The sequence below is a fragment of the Vanessa cardui genome, chromosome 4 (genome assembly GCF_905220365.1).
Source record: "Vanessa cardui chromosome 4, ilVanCard2.1, whole genome shotgun sequence".
NCBI classification, from domain to species: domain Eukaryota; kingdom Metazoa; phylum Arthropoda; class Insecta; order Lepidoptera; family Nymphalidae; genus Vanessa; species Vanessa cardui.
Window position 1 is genome coordinate 4,745,686 of NC_061126.1, and position 19,584 is coordinate 4,765,269.

At 32.7% G+C, this 19,584-nt stretch overlaps 1 long non-coding RNA gene across 1 annotated transcript; it reads right to left on the bottom strand.

Moving 5' to 3' along the window:
* Positions 1 to 861: 861 nt before the first annotated feature.
* Positions 862 to 19,162, bottom strand: LOC124544354. Its single transcript, XR_006967534.1, has 3 exons — positions 19,043 to 19,162; positions 18,839 to 18,921; positions 862 to 1,180 (listed from the first exon to the last, which is right to left on the bottom strand). It is a non-coding gene; the product is annotated as an uncharacterized LOC124544354 (long non-coding RNA).
* Positions 19,163 to 19,584: the final 422 nt, after the last annotated feature.

The following is a 19,584-nucleotide window of genomic DNA, read 5'->3' on the forward strand; positions in this document are numbered from 1 at the left end:
AATGGAAGCTATTTTAAATTAAGCATTTTTTAAATAATTATGTAACTTCTAAAGAACTGAACGATTACTTTGTAATGTGAAAATATCATAAGTATTGTTGATGATATATTAAGTACCAAATCATTTCAAAAAAGGATATTAGATGCTTATATCAGATTGGAAATCAATTAGTTTTATGAATGTTATTCTTATGCAAAATTGCTTTGGCAAATAAATATTTTTAAAGTCGAATATATTTTTTTTGATTGTTTCATTAATATGTTTTAAATATTTATCTAATACATAAGTAAAATAAAAGTAATAGCTTATTGAAATTATTTTATTACTTCTCAATATGTTAATAATTAGATAAATAGGTAATGTGAAATTGGAATTAATCAATACAGTTATAAAATTTAAAACAGAAACTTAATTAGTATTTTATTAAGCAAAGAAAATCATAAAATATGTATAACACAAATATATTGAAATTTATAAAATGACATAGTGTAACATATAGAAATGCTTTATTTTCAAATTTAGCATAATGTTTCTATCAAAATATTATTTATCTAATAATAGACCATAAAAAATAAATAATCTTATTAGAAATGCAGAATTATAAAATATATTATTAAAAATCATATTTAGCTAGCACAGTGAGCTAGCAAATTATTAGTTTAAAACTAAAGGAAAAGACTATATAACACAATCCTTATTATTTCATAATATTTGCACGGGCTGATTTTACATAAATTTAAATTTAGGGATTATTTAAAATATTTCTATACAGTTACTTCAAATAAATAATTTACAGCATTTCTATTTATATATATTAAATTATGTATACATTTAAAATATTCTTCTCATTTTAAACATCTAAAAAGGCAATTATAATTGTTTGAAAAATAATAACATTTTGAGTCTTAATATAACACAATTTTATCTTAATATTTTATAAACATTAATTTTTGTTTGAGGATTTATTTAGTTTTATTATGATAGAACTTTAGTGGCTAAGTAAACACAGATATTTTTTTAGTAAAACTAGTCACCTTCTTATGAGTTTAATGTTCAATTATTTATTCACATTCACACAGTTGTTTCAAAGTTTTTGGTATTCCTTTTTTCTGTCGGTCACCACCATCTCTTATAAAAATAGTTTAAGTTTAACACACTGCCCGTTGTTGACGTAGAAAGCCTTCTTTACAGTCTCATTTTAACATTCTTGTATGGATATTATATTGTTTAAGTTCTTAATGTTTTGATATTATTCTTCTTTCAATCACTCAATATAGATAATAAAATTATTAGCGAGCATTGTTAAATGTCGCATATTAATGCACACTTCATTTTTAAAGCGAATGTGGGATTTTTAAGTCTTTAATACTCACATACCTATGTATGGAAAATTTTTTTATTCACCTTTATGTTTTTGTAGCTAATATGAACCAGAACACTTTTTTAACTAAATATAACTCTAAAAACCAACAAAATAATTTAGTAATCACATTAAAAACATTATATGTATTATAATTTTTATGACAAATGACAGCCACGTTTTCAAAACACGAGGATTGAAAGCGTGTAATTTTGACATTTCAAAACGAGTTAAAGACGCGATTTAAACAACCCTAGGTATAGTTTTTGATTTGACAGTGGCATTCGGAATACCGTTTTTAGCCAAAAACGCGTCGCGAGCTCGTTACAAGCGCGTTTGCGTTTTCGGTGGCATACAGAATCAGGGCCCAGATCTTAAGATTTTATTATAGTTTATGTTATTTAAAAGTCTACAACAAAAGTCTAAAGTATAAACAAGTATTTTACTCATTTAAATCCTTTGTAGCATTAGCTATAGAACTCGAATTTAGGGTGGTTATTTATGAGCGGTCTCCAAGACCGCGCGTAGGTGGTTAAGTTACAGAAATAGGTGGTAGGTGGTCAAGGGTTAATATCATTGATCTTGGCGGTTAATTTTTTAATCCAAATTTAAATTTTGATCTGTTTCCCTATAAATATAAAAACAACTCAAATAAATTTTGATTTTATTCACGTTTTTATAATATACGGCATATCTTTACGCCATCTAAATAGAGACTACTATCTTATCGTTATAAACTAAATAAACCGTATAAATATTTTAAAGCCTTTATTAATAAATTTCGAAACCTAACTAGGCTTCGAAATTTATTAATTTCGCTAGTACTCAATATAAAATTATCACTTCGAACGTGTCAATGACCGATGTGACTTGTTATCAGTTAATACAAACAAACCCTTACACGTATAGCTTTTCGTTTTTACGAGACGTAATAAAATTGTTCTAACGATAAGGCGCAGTCCCTCCGGCTTTTTTAGATCCGGTAAAAGGTAAAAAATTAGGGTCCGTCCGGACTGGTACTCTTATTATAAGCAATTTTTCATCCGGATAAAAGGTTGCAATGGGGAAAATGAATTTATAAATGATTTTATAAGGCTTGTATTGATATCGAAACCGTAAGAATAAGTATTTGTTGTTTCCTTTTTATAACAGTTGTTTTTTAGTGTGATATTTTAAATCAAGCTTTTTAACGTGACTTTTCTAACAGATTTACGAGTTGCAAGTGCTCGCTTTCAGCAGAGATGGCCCAGTGGTTAGAACGTCTGCATCTTAACCGATGATTGGGGTTCATACAAGCACCACTCACAATATTTATGTGCTTAAATTGTGTGTTTTGAAGGAAAACATCACGAGGAAATTTACATTTGTCTAATTTCATAAAAAATCTGCCACATGTGTATTCCATCAACCCGCATTGGAATAGCGTGGTGGAATATGTTCCAAACCTTCTCCTCAAAGGGAGAAGAGATCTTGGCACAGCAGTGGGAAATTTACATGCTTTGTCTAAATTAAATGTTGTTGTCGTTTGTTGAAAGTGCTCGCTGTCACCAAGATTAGTTGGCGTTCATGCTGCGTAGGCTTATTTTGTTCGTATTCTAGAAAATATGTACCGGAAGTGATCGCTATCAGAATGCTTTTAAGCAAATCCTGGCTTTGATTTGAATATTTGTAGAAAGCGAATTATCATCTGGCCTTAGTTGTATCTATATTTACAAACATTTGAGTAATTATACAAATAATAGTCTTTGTATAGAGATAGAGCATTTGAATAGCCGACTTACTGATTAATCCTCTAACTATTAGCTCACTGTATTGTTTCGTCAATCGAATAATATGTAATATTTGGTACATGTGTGTGAGTCTGTGGCAATATTCAGATATTGCGTTGCGTTGCATAGAACGTCGTTTCATGTATATGGTATTAATGTCTGCTGCGAACTGATGAATTCTAAGTAATATTTCATGTCATATAATACAGATTTTCCATTTGAATTTATATTACACTTGAAATTTACGGTGAATATTATATTTAGGACGAATGTGACAAAGTTATAATTAGAAAAAAAAAATGTTCTAAAGATAGGAATATTGATTAATTAAAACAAAATTAAGTAGTTTTGTATTTTTTAAATCGGAAAGGAGATTAATGTCATTATTTATTTATCGGAATATGTTATCTGTAGATCAATAATGTAAATTACTGAAAATAATACTCAATATGATCTTTATTTAAATTAAAATTGTGAATTAGAACAAAGATCTGCACCAAACAAATGAGCATATTAATTATGATACACTCATTATTTCAAGCCCTAAAATATTTCATAAAAAGTATTTTGTAACACAAAATAAAGAAGTCTTTAATATTAATAACATTCATATTTAATAAATGTTTCATAAGTGGATTGTACATGCATATATTTATGTGGTTGATATGTTAGGGATAATTAGCCACGTCTTGTGTACATATACAAGTTATATAAATAAGTTAGTCACTGTATCAACTTATGACGCAACGCAATAAATTAATTTGGATGTAGTTAGTTGTAATCATTATCTTTTGGTTTGTAATTTTTTTTTACACAACTCTTTTATATCAAAGTTATTTAAATATTTATTTACGAAAATTCGGATGAGTATAATCTGACGTAACAAATATTGATTCGTGTAATAAAGTTATATTGAAAGGGATACACATCATAACAGTCGACTAGTCACGGGAGCCGTGCTTGGTTGTCAGATCAATTATTCAGGACGGATGCTTTGGAATATTTAAAGTGAAACATTACGCTGAATTACACAACGTAAAAACAGATCGCTTTCCTTATAAAATATCTTTTTAATTTTTTTATATGAGATCCACTGCCATTTTTTTTTTTAATTTAAACGTATTTTCTTATAAGCAGTTGACAACAAAGGTCTTAAGTCGTTAGTAGGTATAAGCTTGTTACTTTATTTTCTAAGAAAAAAATCCGCTAAAACCATACAAACGCATATAAAAAATTTATAATAATTGATAACTGTTCAAATCATAGCAACACTTGTGAACAAAAATATTTGTATGTATATACCACGCATAGCTGTAAATTACTAAGTACTAAAGGACAAGCATTATACCTTTATAAATTACCATAAAACGATAGGGCAACCTCTTTGCTCGTAGAGTTATCAAACTAGATATTATGACCTCCCTATTTCAGTTCGTACTGAACACTTATTGCCATTTTCTTTTTGCGTTCGTTTTATTCTTTTAAATACCTTTGAAATTCTAGGGCACAAATAATATTGGGGTGCATGTCAGTCACCTCCTCGTGGGCACTCCGGGCAACGGGGCCGGCTTGAGCTTGCTCGTCGACCACGACTAAGACTGGCAGGAGGGATGCCGCGGGGCTGCTCCTGGTACGTTCCTGGTTGGCATCAGGACGGACCATGTGAGTGGCCTCGTTGGCTAGGAGGGAGTGGGCTCGCTACTCGAGCCTCTCAGGTATTTTACACCGGCGGTCAGCGGCCGAGTATACCATCTTTTCCGTCACAGGGCGTCAGCTTCGTTGACGCCCAGCCCCCAGTGGCGGACTCGGAGGAATTCGTTACATCAGCACATGGAGGATGAGGAGGAAGACGCGCACTAGGCGCGCTTTCCACGTTTGTCATTCAGCCGTTTCATGGCGGCTGCCGCTGGTGAGGTCGTGGTTGCGTGCCCTGGGCGTCCTGTTGCCTCACCATCCGGCGGCATGGTGGAAACTCGAGGATAGTTTTAGTGGGTAGGACAGGGCATTAAGCCCCGGCACGGGGCCCTTATGGCCCCGGTTGAGTCCCACATACCCGTCCTGGTCCCCCAAGCGGGCGGCATGCGTAAACGCATTTCCTCCTCGTTGAACAAAATAAAAAGCACAAATAAATTACTCTTTTCTTTATGATATTGGCCGGCGGATTGGGAGATGGGTCACCTGATAGTGAGCTCCATCGCCCATAGACAATGGCACAGTAATAAATATTAACCATCCCTTACATCCAATGTGCTCCAAACTTGGGAATGATACATCAGATGTTACTTCCCTTGTGCCTATAGTAATACAGGCTTACTCAACAACAATACTGGATACTGCTGCTTAGTGGTAGAAGATCTGACGAGTAGGTAGAAATTTATCCAGATAGGATATTATAAAAGCCCTACTATCAAGAGAATTAAAATGAATATTTTTACTTTTATTTTAATCTTAATTATTAGTTGAACTATCTATCGTCTTATTTTTTTAGAATTTTGTTATAAATTGTATACTGAAAAAAAAATATTATTCACTTTAATCAACAAAATTAAGGAAACATTATAAAATTCTTAAATAAATGAAAAATTATTTATATTCATATAAGAATAACGTGTCGGCGTAGACAAATTTATGTGAGTACAAAAATCCTTATACGTCAGTGGAAAAAGTGAAAATTTGTGTCTGCGTTTCTCATCGAAATTTATGTTATGAATATATTTAAATTTTTCACATATTTATGTGTTTTGACGACCTCCTTCGAGTCGAGGTCGAGTGCTGTGTACACCGGTTTTCATGGGTAAGCCACTCCGAGGTCCCGGGTTCGATTCCCGACCGAGTCGATGTAGATTACCATAAGTTTTCTATGTTGTCTTGGGTCTGGGTGTTTGTGGTACCTTCGTTACTTCTGATTTTCCATAACACAAGTGCTTTAGATATCAGAGTAATGTATGTGATGTTGTCTCATATTTATTTATTTATTTATTTGTGAGCGAAATAAAATATACAATCTTACATACTATAATTTTATCATTAAAAAGGTATCTGCGAACGTTCGCTTACCGGATCACAATTTATTATAACGTGTGACAGCAACACTTTGTATGACAGTGTTCTGCAGTGCGATTCAATTCACATACTGACATTTCATTCTCGTGTGGTGAGTTTCGAGTTTCTCCTTGCATCACAGTACTTGGAAATGTGAGTTAGCCACAAATGTCGTAATCATCTTGGAGCCCGCATTGACAGTAAAGTAATACGTTATTTTACCGTCAATATCAATAATAATAATATATTTATTATTTTTTCAACCGACTTCAAAAAGGAGGAGGTTATCAATTCGTCTGTATTTTTTTTTTTTTTTTTTTTTTTTTATGTTTGTTACCTCATAACTTTTTACTGGGTGGACCGATTTTGATAATTTTTTTTTTTGTTTGAAAGGTAGTGCTTCCCGTGGGGTCCCATTTTTTTTAAATTTTTTTCCGATGATTGTATCCGTATGAAAACGACATAAGTCTTAAATTTGCATTATGTATATGCGCGACAAATAGGTGAATAACTGAAAATCACGTTAACCAATTTTGATAATTCTTTTTTTATTATAAAATATATACTTCAAGGGTAATTTGGTGAAAGTTTGGTAAGGTTCTGAGCACAGGATCCATGACAAAGTAGCGGAACGGAAGGGAGCGGCACAATTCTGAGGAGCACGTTAGCGATATTCTGTCGAATCTTTTATTTATAGGTTATTTGGATATTTGAGTCACCTTCCGTGAGGTGGTTATGTTTATGTAATTATCATTGTCGAATATTATAATCAACTAGCTACCCACCCCGGCTTCGCACGGGTGCAATACTGATACTAAATATACTACAGAATTTGTTTATTTACGACATCACATCGCAAACTTCTAAAATTATCAGTGTTTCTTTACTATATTGTTCATTTATTATATACACAAACATTCCTCTTGAATCACACTATCTTTTAAAAAAAATCGCATCAAAATCCGTTGCGTAGATTTAAAGATATAGGGACAGAGAAAGCGACTTTGTTTTATACTATGTAGTGATGGAACTCATATACGGCTCACAGTTAGGGTGCGATATGGGGCAGAATTTCTTACTATATTTAATCAATTTTTGTGTATGTGATGTGATGTCATATGATGTACGAAATGTAGTTGGTCTTTTTCAAAGTTTTTTTGCTGAGGTCGATTACAGCTCTTTCGAGGGATCCTTGTGGTTTACGCCGCAGGACGTATTAAATCCGCATTTTCGAAAGTCTATTTTTGCTTTATTCGCAAGTTTCCTTTGAAATTGTCCTCGAAGTAGTTTCTGACTCATATAAACGAAACGCTTAATCTATCCATATTAAAAAAAAATTAGTTAGTCAACATCAGTTTCACTTAAAATCAAAAAATAAATAAAATTTTAACAAAAAGAAAAACCGACTTCAAACAAAACACTATTTTAAAACAACAAAAATGCACTAAAAATAATAAAAATAATTGCATATTTTACATACTTTTTAGAGTCCTCCTAGGTAAAATGAAATGAAAAATATTAGACTACTTAAAAGTCGATTTACGATTATATAATGTAGTTATAATTATTGTTATATTTGGAGTCGGTGTCAGCCAATAAAACCCTACAGTATATCTATCAAAAACAATACGAGAATACTTTAACAAATATGTTTTTTACAAATTACCTTTTACACAATAATATACAGGATCAATCAAGGGGCTCGTATCGCTTCTTTCTTTTGATTGTTGGGGCAAGGGCACCGTAGCTGACACCGGCTCCAAATATACCAATAATTATAACTACATTATATAATCGTAAATCGACTTTTAAGTAGTCTAATATTTTTCATTTCATTTTACCTAGGAGGACTCTAAAAAATATGTAAAATATGCAATTATTTTTATTATTTTTTAGTGCATTTTTGTTGTTTTAAAATAGTGTTTTGTTTGAAGTCGGTTTTTCTTTTTGTTAAAATTTTATTTATTATTATATTTGTTCATCCACTGTGCCCAATTTCCTCCAGGATATTGATTAATGTTCGAAAAGTAAATATTTTGTACTATAAAACAATTTAAAAACAATATTTTGTCATTTTTAATCAAAGTACAGATAGCGGGTTTTGAAACTGGAAAACTGCCAGCTGTGCAAATCGGGATCGTTACGCAGAAATCCATCTAGAACTTTTAAATCGTATTAATAATTTTAAATTACAAGAATTTTGATAACAAGAGAACAGACAAAACAATAACATCAATATATTGTTTTGAGAATTTTTAATTAACTTTATTCAACGAAATCAATACTACTAACAATATATAGAATATGAAAAATAAACAACAACAAATTTTCAAATACAACAAATTTTAATAAAGTTATAAACAAGTATTCTTCTGAAATCAGTAGCTTTCTACAATATGTAAAACAAAATAAGAGGTTTTAAAAATATATGAACATTCAAACTCAAACTCAAACTCAAATTCCTTTATTCAATATAAAAGCATTACACTTACTTATTGATTGTCAAATAAACACTACCACCGGTTCGGAAAAAGGAACACCCTGACCTGAGAAGAACCGGCGAAAGAAACTCAGCGGGTCTTTTTTTCTGTTATTTTTTTTGTCAAATTTATAAGGTACATAGTAGTATATGATTAGAAATAGCCATTAAATTAATATTCTTAAAATTAAATTAAATTCATGTGCTGTACAAAGCGCTTAGTGACCGTATAATATTGAAATAAATTTTAATTATATATTACTAGTCCTAAAAATAAAATGACAAAATCGTAAAATACGACAAATAACTAAAGCTAGCCTTATTAACAGCGAATACGCTCGCATGGATTTTGCAGTCTATTACAAAATACATTATATGAATACACCGTAGTTTTTGTAAGAAAATTTTGTAAAGAAAAGACTATAGTCAAAAGAAAACAGAATTATAAAACCGCGTAAGAAAACATAAGACTGTTTTCAGAGTTCACTGTAGTGGATTACTCTGAAAATCCTCTTATGAGACGTCTTTGTTCTGCAACATGCAGCAAAATTAATTAAATGTTATACCGTGTTATGTTGAGATACGACATTATGAAGTTAATAAGCCTTTTAGAAGTATGACTGCGTTTCAAATTTATGTTGAATTTCGTTTTTGTGTTCATTTTCATCATTACATAGTATCAAACTAAGTCGCTTACCACCGTCTATTCCTATGTATCCTTAGATCTTTAAAATTACGCAACGCATTTTGATACATAGTTTTTTTTAGTACATAGAATTTTTAAATGTTATACATGTACAATATAGAAAACAAACAGGAAATAATCTATAGTACAGTAATACCCCGACTTACGCTACCTCGACTTACGCGAATTCGGAGTTACGCGATTTAATTTTCTCGTCTATTCGTTTTTTGTTTGAACGCCGCGCAGTCAAGGTCAAGCGGCGTTCAAATGACAGTTAGAAACTTGACAGAAGCCCTCAGTTCGATTGAAAAAGGGTTAACAATTTTGGAAAGCATAGACTCCAATGAAGAGCGCATTTTTGTTACAAAACATGGAATAAAAAAATTACTACGATGCTACGAGGAGTTATTACGGGAGAAGAAAAAATCATTGACTTGTCAGACGACTTTGTTACAATTTATGAAACCTTCTACACCAAAATAACTTTGTGTTTATACATACACTCTATTAATATAGTTTGTCATATTATCTAGAATTAGATACTAATTATTCCCTAAATTATTGTTTTATTTAGTCTCCAGTCCCAATTAAACATACTTTGTATGTCTTTATATGCAAAATTGTACCACGACTTACGCGAATTCGACTTATGCGGATAGCGCTCAGTCCCACCTATCGCGTAAGTCCGGGGTATTACTGTATATTTAATCATCAGCATTGCAACGGTGCAAAGCCAAGGGTTGCTAGTAAATTAATAAAACCACATGTTTTATTTGACATGTTTTTTGTGATTTTTTAAATATTTTTTTGGTTTCATTTGTTAGACTAATAAAGACCATGAATAAGGTCGGGATCTACAAATGACACACATAAGACTAATACTAGTATTAAAATAAATCCAAAAAAGTTAAACAGTTCAAGGACGAACAAATACGAGAGCTATGACAGCACCGAAAAGGAAATGAAAAAAAAAAGAAAATGCAAAGCGATTACATAGCGGGCTCGTCGGATTTATAGCATTCAGCGACAGTATAAGCGTCCTCGGATCTTGAACAGATAGGCAAAGTAATTGAAAGGCAATACAAAATATATACATAGATTATGATATTCTCGTCGTTGGTTCAATATTTATAGCGTCATTTGTACTAGAGACTTGAGACGTATGCCACTAATTGTTGCAGGAAACTTTGATGTTAATGCAGATAGAAATTAATATTTTTTGCAATTTGGATACGTTTAATGATTCCTGCCCTTTACGACGATCTTTAACACCAGTAGTTTTATGACTCTCAGTAGTTACTTGAATTATTTTGAGGTAACGCTACAGATATTGAATCTGTTTTCTTTGCATAAAAGAGAGCTTTTCGGCTTATTTATAATCTTGGAGCTAAAGACTCTCTACGGTGCTATGGTGATCCTAAATACGCTACAAAAATTTCTTATTTCATTACTATATTATACATGTATCATATACGAAAACCTTCCTCTTGAACCACTCTACCTATATAAAAAAACCTAAACGAAATGCGTTGCGTAATTTAAAGATATAAGCATACATAAGGACAGACAGTGGTAGGCGACTTTGTTTTATACAATGTAATGATGATTAACAAAAATATTGTTAGAATCAGTGATAACCCTTATCGTGGCAAAAAAAAATTTTAAAGAAAAGCAAAAACAAATTATTTCGGTGGTTTCTTTGGGTTATAAAAAACATAAAAAAAAATAAATAAAAAAATCATGATATGGAAATTTCGGAAAAACAATATGTATACTATAATATACATTGCTACGTTTACTGTGATTAGCGCATTTTTGGGACTGTATATTATACTATACATTGCTTTATTTAGGCAGGGTTTGAATTAAACTGCTTTTAACATTTACCAAAAAATAAACGGCATAATTTTAAATAAAAATACATATGTTACTGATAATAAAAATATTTAATTAAAAAGAAAAAATTTTTGAATAAAAACTTTACCTAATTAAAACCTAAAAAATGTTTTTACTATAAAAACATAGACTCTATTGCTTGTGGTGACTCTAAAATACAATTTAGTTTTTTCACATAACAAAGGTGAACCTTACACGCCCCTACAATTGTCTATAATGATATTAATCGCCAAAAAATCTAGTATTTCTTCTCTTGTAACTTTTATGGATCTTCCAGTTCTTTGTGTGCTATTTAAATTAGTGTGAGTTATAATGATATCTTCTCTATTCTGTCTCTAAGCCTTCTGTAAAAAATCTATAAAATTTAACTAAAGGAGACCAATAAGATGGTACATTTTCCAAAAATATAGGTTTTGCTATTTCTGTATTGTTTTTGAACTGTGCTTTTTGCCAACGAAAGGTAAATTGATTTTTCTAGTGCAGTAAAGAGGGTAAGGATGAAATTTAAGGTTCTGCGTCATAATTAGTCTCTGATGGATTAGGAAACACCTGTTTAAGAATGGAAGTAAGAAGAACTTCAGTTATTTCGGCATAATTGTCATTTATATGCGTTCCGTCATCATCAGAACTTTGTAAGAGGCTTAAACTTTCGTAGCTGGAATTTATCGAGGCTACTTCGGAACTTTCTGCCGGTCCAATCGTTCCAGCTTCAACACCGCTATTTGCCCCATCACTTGAGTCAGAGTCTGCATTCTTTTCAGGCACTAAGGATAAAATCCGCCTAGCTTTTTCACTCATAGCAGTCTAAAACCAAAGCAAAATAAACATACAAAACAACCATCCCAACCATCATGTTAGTAAAGCAATAGTGTGTTATAGATAGGTAAATACTTTATTATTGGTCTCATAATGAAGAAAATTATCATGCAGTATTAATAAATAATAGAGAACACAAAATAATAATAAAAGTAAAAGTATTTTTATGGAAATCGAGCCCACAACCTCGTGAGTATCTCAGCAGACGATTTCTAAAATCAACAGGGTAGTAGGTTCTTTTTAAATTATAATAAAATTGATTCAGTAGTTCAAATAGAAAAGAAGATTAAAAGTATCTTAAATTTATTTTAAAGTTTAGTTAGTTTTGAGTAAAACAATATTGATCCCGTGAAGCTAGCAATGTATATTATTCTATACACATCAAATGAAAGGTAAATTACTCCTATTGTGGCATTGTATAGTATAATATACGTTAGTAAAAAACACGACAAAATCATGCTAATTCGTATAGCGAAAACAGTAATTTTATAAAAACATGTAAGTACAGACATTAGAGAATGTTTATTTTATAAAATACATACACATTAGGGCGCATAATAATAAAAATAAAATAAAACTTACCTTCGATAAAAAAAAACGGTTCACCTTGACAGTTATTTTTCAAATTTGATTTAACATTATTACAGATAACGTAATATTTTTATTTTTTAAGTGTAAAGAAACGTCTAGAAATGTCATTTGTTCAATAAAACTATGTTAAAATATATTTGTTATAATAGTATATTTTTGTGAAGTTATACGTATAGTATACTATACAAAATAAAGATAAGGGATAATCTGGGCCCTGATTCTGTATGCCACAATTCGTAACGAGTCAAAATGTGTGACGTAATAACAAACTAAGAAACGCAAACGTGTTTTCTTAACACGCCGAGTTATGTTTTCTTAAAATGGTATTCTGTATGCCATAAGAGAATTTGTCTATGCTTTTTCGAGAGATTTCACAAAGTACATTCCAATTCATTTCCGTTATCTTAATAAAATTTTACCGGTTTTTTTCTACGTAAATTTATTGATTTTTATTTATCTAAAGACAAATATTTTAGCAAAAAATACTATCAAATCTTTTATATTTATAAATGCTATCGACAAAAACGTAATTTACTCGAATTAATACAAATATTTAAAAAATTAAAGCAATAACATTTTTTTAAGTAAGTTGTTCGGAACGTATTGAAAAGAAGACAGACGTCATTGTTAACAATAATTGACAAATTAAACGTAAACATGTCATAATAATTATATTTGACGGCGCCACTGTATTTTGAGAGCATCAAGAAACGTCAAATGCGGTTATGATATCAGATAGCAACCTTTTTTTAAATTATGGTGGTTTTGACGTCTCTTCGCTCTGACGCAACTTCAGTCTCTTTTGTAAGCGAAGTCAAACGGAAAACAATCCTTTTGCATCTCGCAGAAACAAAACGTGCCTGGTGGAGCGTCATTACCTGAGATGATTGTATTACTGATAACATTTCGTTGTAATAATTATTGGATATTGTAAAACAACCTCATACACGTGATTTTAATTCTCTTCGCCCGACAACCCACGATCGCTCGGCGGCCACATATGGGAACCAAAAATAACGATAACGGCAATGTGCTGTTATCAGAAGTGGGATATGAAGGGCTTACTTCTGAAGAGAATACTCGTACCAGATCGTCAGCACCAGCACCGCAACATATGGAGTTGTTTTTGTCTCGAATGATGGCTTTAACACAACCGCAACCTGTAAGCAGCGCGTCTATCCAATTAATTGAGTTCGACCCAGACGACAACGAAGCAACATAGAAGGTTGGTGCAACGTAACCGAAATTGTTATCAACGACCGCAAGTTAGGAGGTGCAGACCTATTGTTGTTACTGACCCATGCACTTAAAGGCCGAGCTTCTACCTGCTTAACACGACTGCAGACATCGCAGCTGACATGGCCTCAATTAAAAGAAATATTGCTCGCGAAGTTTGCGAAGCCTATGATACCATAGGATTATTTCGACGAAATTCTACGTTTCCAAGTCGGTGTTAAGAAACCGCGACTGAGGCAGCCATACGACTTTGGAACATCATCTCAGGAGTTTGTATCGTCGCTTTTATGCCAAAAAGACGGAGTGATTCGTCGTGAACTCCGCTCCCATAACCCAACGACTAGATCTCAACTTCTACGAATTCTCAAAGGCATTTCGCTGAAACTAAAACACGAAAGTAACGATAACCATGATCCAGATGTGAAAAAGACCCGATTTTATGCATCGCGCTTCACGGGGATATGTCACCGCTGCGGTACTTCGGGTCACAAAGCAATCGACTGTCGTAAGCTAAAGGAAGAGCCTGCTGTTTCTAAGAAGATGCGCAATCAAGCATCCAAAGGCACTGACAGACTAATCGACTGCTTTGTGTCTGGAAGACCAGGACACCTGGCATCGGCGTGTCCAGATCGAGTGGGCGGCAGTGGAGCAGCGCCGGACAAAGAGGTCCATGTGTGTGAACGCAAGGCATCGAGGAGCACGTTAACTACAACATCCGGTGAGTCAGTTCCCTTTCTTTTGGATAGTGGAACTGATTGTTCATTAATAACTAATAGCTATGCCGATAAGTTCCCTGGTACTGGGCAGGGTGAATTAGTGTATCTGACGGGCATTGGTAACGGTGATGTGGAATGCGTTTCCCAGGTTATTAGTTCCATTAATGTCCAAGGCTTGTCGCTCTCAGTAATGTTTCACATAGTACCCGATGGCACTATTGCTGAACCGGTAATAATAGGTAGAGATATACTGGAGGAGAACGTGCACGTGCATATCGACAACGATCGCATCACCTTTTCTCAACATAAATAAGCCAACTTAGTTGACAAGTGTAGCGGTTTTGATTTCGCGAATATTGATATAGATTTACAAGACGATGACAAATTGGCTTTAATTATAATTTTAGAGAAATACAGTGAATAACTCACTTCGACAATATACTAACGCGACGAGTCACGACAGGTGTTCTCCGGATATATCCTATTGATCCAAACAAGGCGGTTCAAAGGCACCCTTATAGGTTCGCACCCGCGAAAAAAAAAATAGTCAACGAGAAAATAGAGTGTCTATTAAAAGCGAACGCTATTCGGGAAATCAGTTCTCCATTTGTTAGCCCCATTTTATTGGTTAAAAAGCACGACAACACTAATAGGATGTGCGTAGACTATAGGGAACCCAATGCCAACACACGTCCCGAGCATTATCCGCTGCCTCGTATTGACGAACAAATTGACCGTCTCCATGACGCACCTTAAAGTTAAAGCTCACAATTGTAGAAAACGACCAAAATAAAACCTGGCGAGACGAACTTCCCGAAGTCCAGCTGGCGTTGAATAGCACCAGATCCAGAGTAACAGGATACTCACCCACGGAACTTATGTTCGGCATACGAACACAGTCATAAGGGATATCAACCTTATCCGTGCACGCGGAACCTGAGCCTCGCTTAGATTTAGACACTGTTCGGCATAATGTTTCTGAAAATATCAAAAAACGGTTTCATTGGACGAAATACGCTTTAACCGGCGCAAAGCAAAAGTAAGACCATTTAGTGTAGGTGATTTTGTCTTTATTAAAAAGTAGTGAGCGTAATCAAACCAAATTACAGCGTAAGTTCAAAGATCCTTTTACTATAGTCCGGATATTAGACCACGATAGTTATGAGCTGCGAGACATTGATGGATCTAACCGAACCTATAAATACACCCATGAAAACCTACGTGCAGTACCCCGGGGCTATGTTGAGTTGGTTGAAGTAGCTACTTTCTTAATTAATATTGAGGAGGAGGCCGAGACGGCGGTAGTCCATAGTCATGAGAATGGAATGGCAACACCTGATTATGATAGTGATACAGTGTCAATATCTAGTTCACATACTTTGACCGCCAGATCTAACACCCTCTCAGCCTCTGAATATGAAGAATAGTTATTGGTGAGTTATTACGTGTAAACCCTGTTCTTGTGCCCACTTTTATCTAGAGCATAGGCATGATATTAGTTGGACAATAGGTAGGATGTAGTTGGTTAACTGGGCTGGCCTAAATCGGGTCGATGCTCATGACCAGACTATATTTTCCTATGTGGTGTGTGATGTAGTTGATCTACTGGGCTGGCCTAAGCTGGGTCGATGCCTAGGGTCAAACTATGACTTGTTGTGCGTGAGCTGAGTGGCAAGAAATTGGTCTGGAACTGGCCTATGTGGGTCGACGTTTCGAATCAGTTGATTGCAGCAGCTGTGTGTGGTTTTTGCGACTGGTGGAAGGGACTTTGACGGTTGTCCGGTCCATCTCACCATGTGACTTGGTGAGCTGGTCGAAGGGACGCCTGAGGTCATTTGTCCGCCCAGTGAGTTGGTTAATGTGGGGGAAGAAAGACCAGATCTCTTTAATCGTGTGATATGAATTGGTAGCTTGTCAGGGATGGGCGAGCATGCGTATTCATCCACTGCAGATGAACTTTGTCTTTTCAGATAACTGGAGGTGTGAGCTGTCGCACGAGGACGTGCGAATGTCAGTCTGGCCGTGACGGCGCCACTGTATTTTGAGAGCATCAAGAAACGTCAAATGCGGTTATGATATCAGATAGCAACCTTTTTTTAAATTATGGTGGTTTTGACGTCTCTTCGCTCTGACGCAACTTCAGTCTCTTTTGTAAGCGAAGTCAAACGGAAAACAATCCTTTTGCATCTCGCAGAAACAAAACGTGCCTGGTGGAGCGTCATTACCTGAGATGATTGTATTACTGATAACATTTCGTTGTAATAATTATTGGATATTGTAAAACAACCTCATACACGTGATTTTAATTCTCTTCGCCCGACAACCCACGATCGCTCGGCGGCCACATATGGGAACCAAAAAATAATGATAACGGCAATGTGCCGTTATATTTATTTACTAAAAGAAATGTTTTCTTAACCCTTCATGAAATTCGTCATAGCAAACGATCGAATTGATCGGAGCGATAAGATATTGAGATGAAATGGATGGACAGTCGATTCGAGGCACATCTTTAACTTTTCGGCTTTACGTTAACGTATTGAATATTATTAATTCGTTTTCCATATTATACTGAAATACGAACTTAAAATATTTCAGTATATTATTTAAAGGCAGCACTATAGCAGCAGAAACATAGTTATCTATAAAGGTAAGAGATATTTTACCTAGAATTCAATTTATTGAAGTGCCTATCTTAAATCTAACCTTAATATAAAGCACATTTCTTTTAGATACTAAACACTATTTTTTCTGAATAAGGACTGTAATCAAAGGTTTTGGCAGTGCCTGCTAAGCTTTCCTTGGACACACTAACATTAGATGATGAGTTGAAGAAGGGAAGAACAACTACAGAATACTTAAGTGTCCAAAGCCAACCTTACACATGCCTTGGTATGAAATCAACTGAGAATGAGAATAAAATGGAAGCAATTTTAAATTAAGCAATTTTTAAATAATTATGTAACTTCTAAAGAACTAAAAGATTACTTTGTAATGTAAAAATATCACAAGTATTGTTTATGATATATTAAGTACCAAATCATTTCAAAAAAGGATATTAGATGCTTATGTCAGATTGGAAATTAATTAGTTTTTTGAATGTTATTCTTATGCAAAATTGCTTTAGCAAATAAATATATTTTTTCTGATTGTTTCATTAATATGTTTTAAATATTTATCTTATACATAAGTATAATAAAAGTAATAGCTTATTGGAATTATTTTATTACTTCTCAATATGCTAATAATTAGATAAATATGTGAAATTGGAATTAATCAATACAGTTACAAAATTGAAAACAGAAACTTAATTAGTATTTTATTAAGCAAAGAAAATCATAAAATATGTACAACACAAATATATTGAAATTTATAAAATGACATAGTGTGACATATAGGAATGCTTTATTTTCAAATTTAGCATAATGTTTCTATCAAAATATTTATCTGATAATAGACCATAAAAATAAATAATCTTATTAGAAATGCAGAATTATAAAATATATTATTAAAAATCATATTTAGCTAGCAAATTATTAGTTTAAAACTAAAGGAAAAGACTATATAACACAACCCTTATTCTTTTATAATATTTGCACGGGCTGATTTTACATAAATTTAAATTTATGGATTATTTAAAATATTTCTATACAGTTACTTCAAATAAATAATTTACAGTATTTCTATTTACATATATTAAATTATGTATACATTTAAAATATTCTTCTTATTTTAAACATCTAAAAAGGCAATTAAAATTGATTGAAAAATAATAACATTTTGAGTCTTAATACAACACAATTTTATCTTAATATCTTAAAAACATTAATTTTTGTTTGAGGATTTATTTAGTTTTCTTATGATAGAACTTTAGTGGCTAAGTAAACACAGATATTTTTTTAGTAATACTAGTCACCTTTTTATGAGTTTAATGTTAAATTATTTATTCACTTTCACACAGTTGTTTCAAAGTTTCTGGTATTCCTTTTTTCTGTCGATCACCACCATCTCTTATAAAAATAGTTTAACACACTGTCCGTTGTTGACGTAGAAAGCCTTCTTTACAGTCTCATTTTAACATTCTTGTATGGATATTATATTATTTAAGGTTCTTAATGTTTTGATATTATTCTTCTTTTAATCACTCAATTTAGTTTAGAAAATTATTAGCGAGCATTGTTAAATGTCGCATATTAATGCACACTTCAGTTTTAAAGCGAATTTGGGATTTTTAAGTCTCATACTCACATACGTATGGAAATTTTTTTTATTCACCTTTATGTTTTTGTAGCGTAATATGAACCAGAACACTTTTTTAACTAAATATAACTCTAAAAATCAACAAAATGATTTAGTAATCACATTAAAAACATTATATTTATTATAATTTTTATGACAAATGACAGCCACGTTTTCAAAACACGAGGATTGAAAGCGTGTAATTTTAACAACCCTAGGTATAGTTTTTGATTTGACAGTGGCATTCGGAATACCGTTTTTAGCCAAAAACGCGTCGCGAGCTCGTTACAAGCGCGTTTGCGTTTTCGGTGGCATACAGAATCAGGGCCCTGGCGAATTTTAGTATAGAAACCTTGTCCCAGGAAGGACAAGAATTGTATTCATTGATTAATCTCGGAATCTCGGCGGAAACTTAATTAATTTGTATAAATATAGCTGGGCCCTGATTCTGTATTCAATTTCACATTACCTATTTATCTAATTATTAGCATATTGAGAAGTAATAAAATAATTCCAATAAGCTATTACTTTTATTATACTTATGTATAAGATAAATATTTAAAACATATTAATGAAACAATCAGAAAAAATATATTTATTTGCTAAAGCAATTTTGCATAAGAATAACATTCAAAAAACTAATTAATTTCCAATCTGACATAAGCATCTAATATCCTTTTTTGAAATGATTTGGTACTTAATATATCATAAACAATACTTGTGATATTTTTACATTACAAAGTAATCTTTTAGTT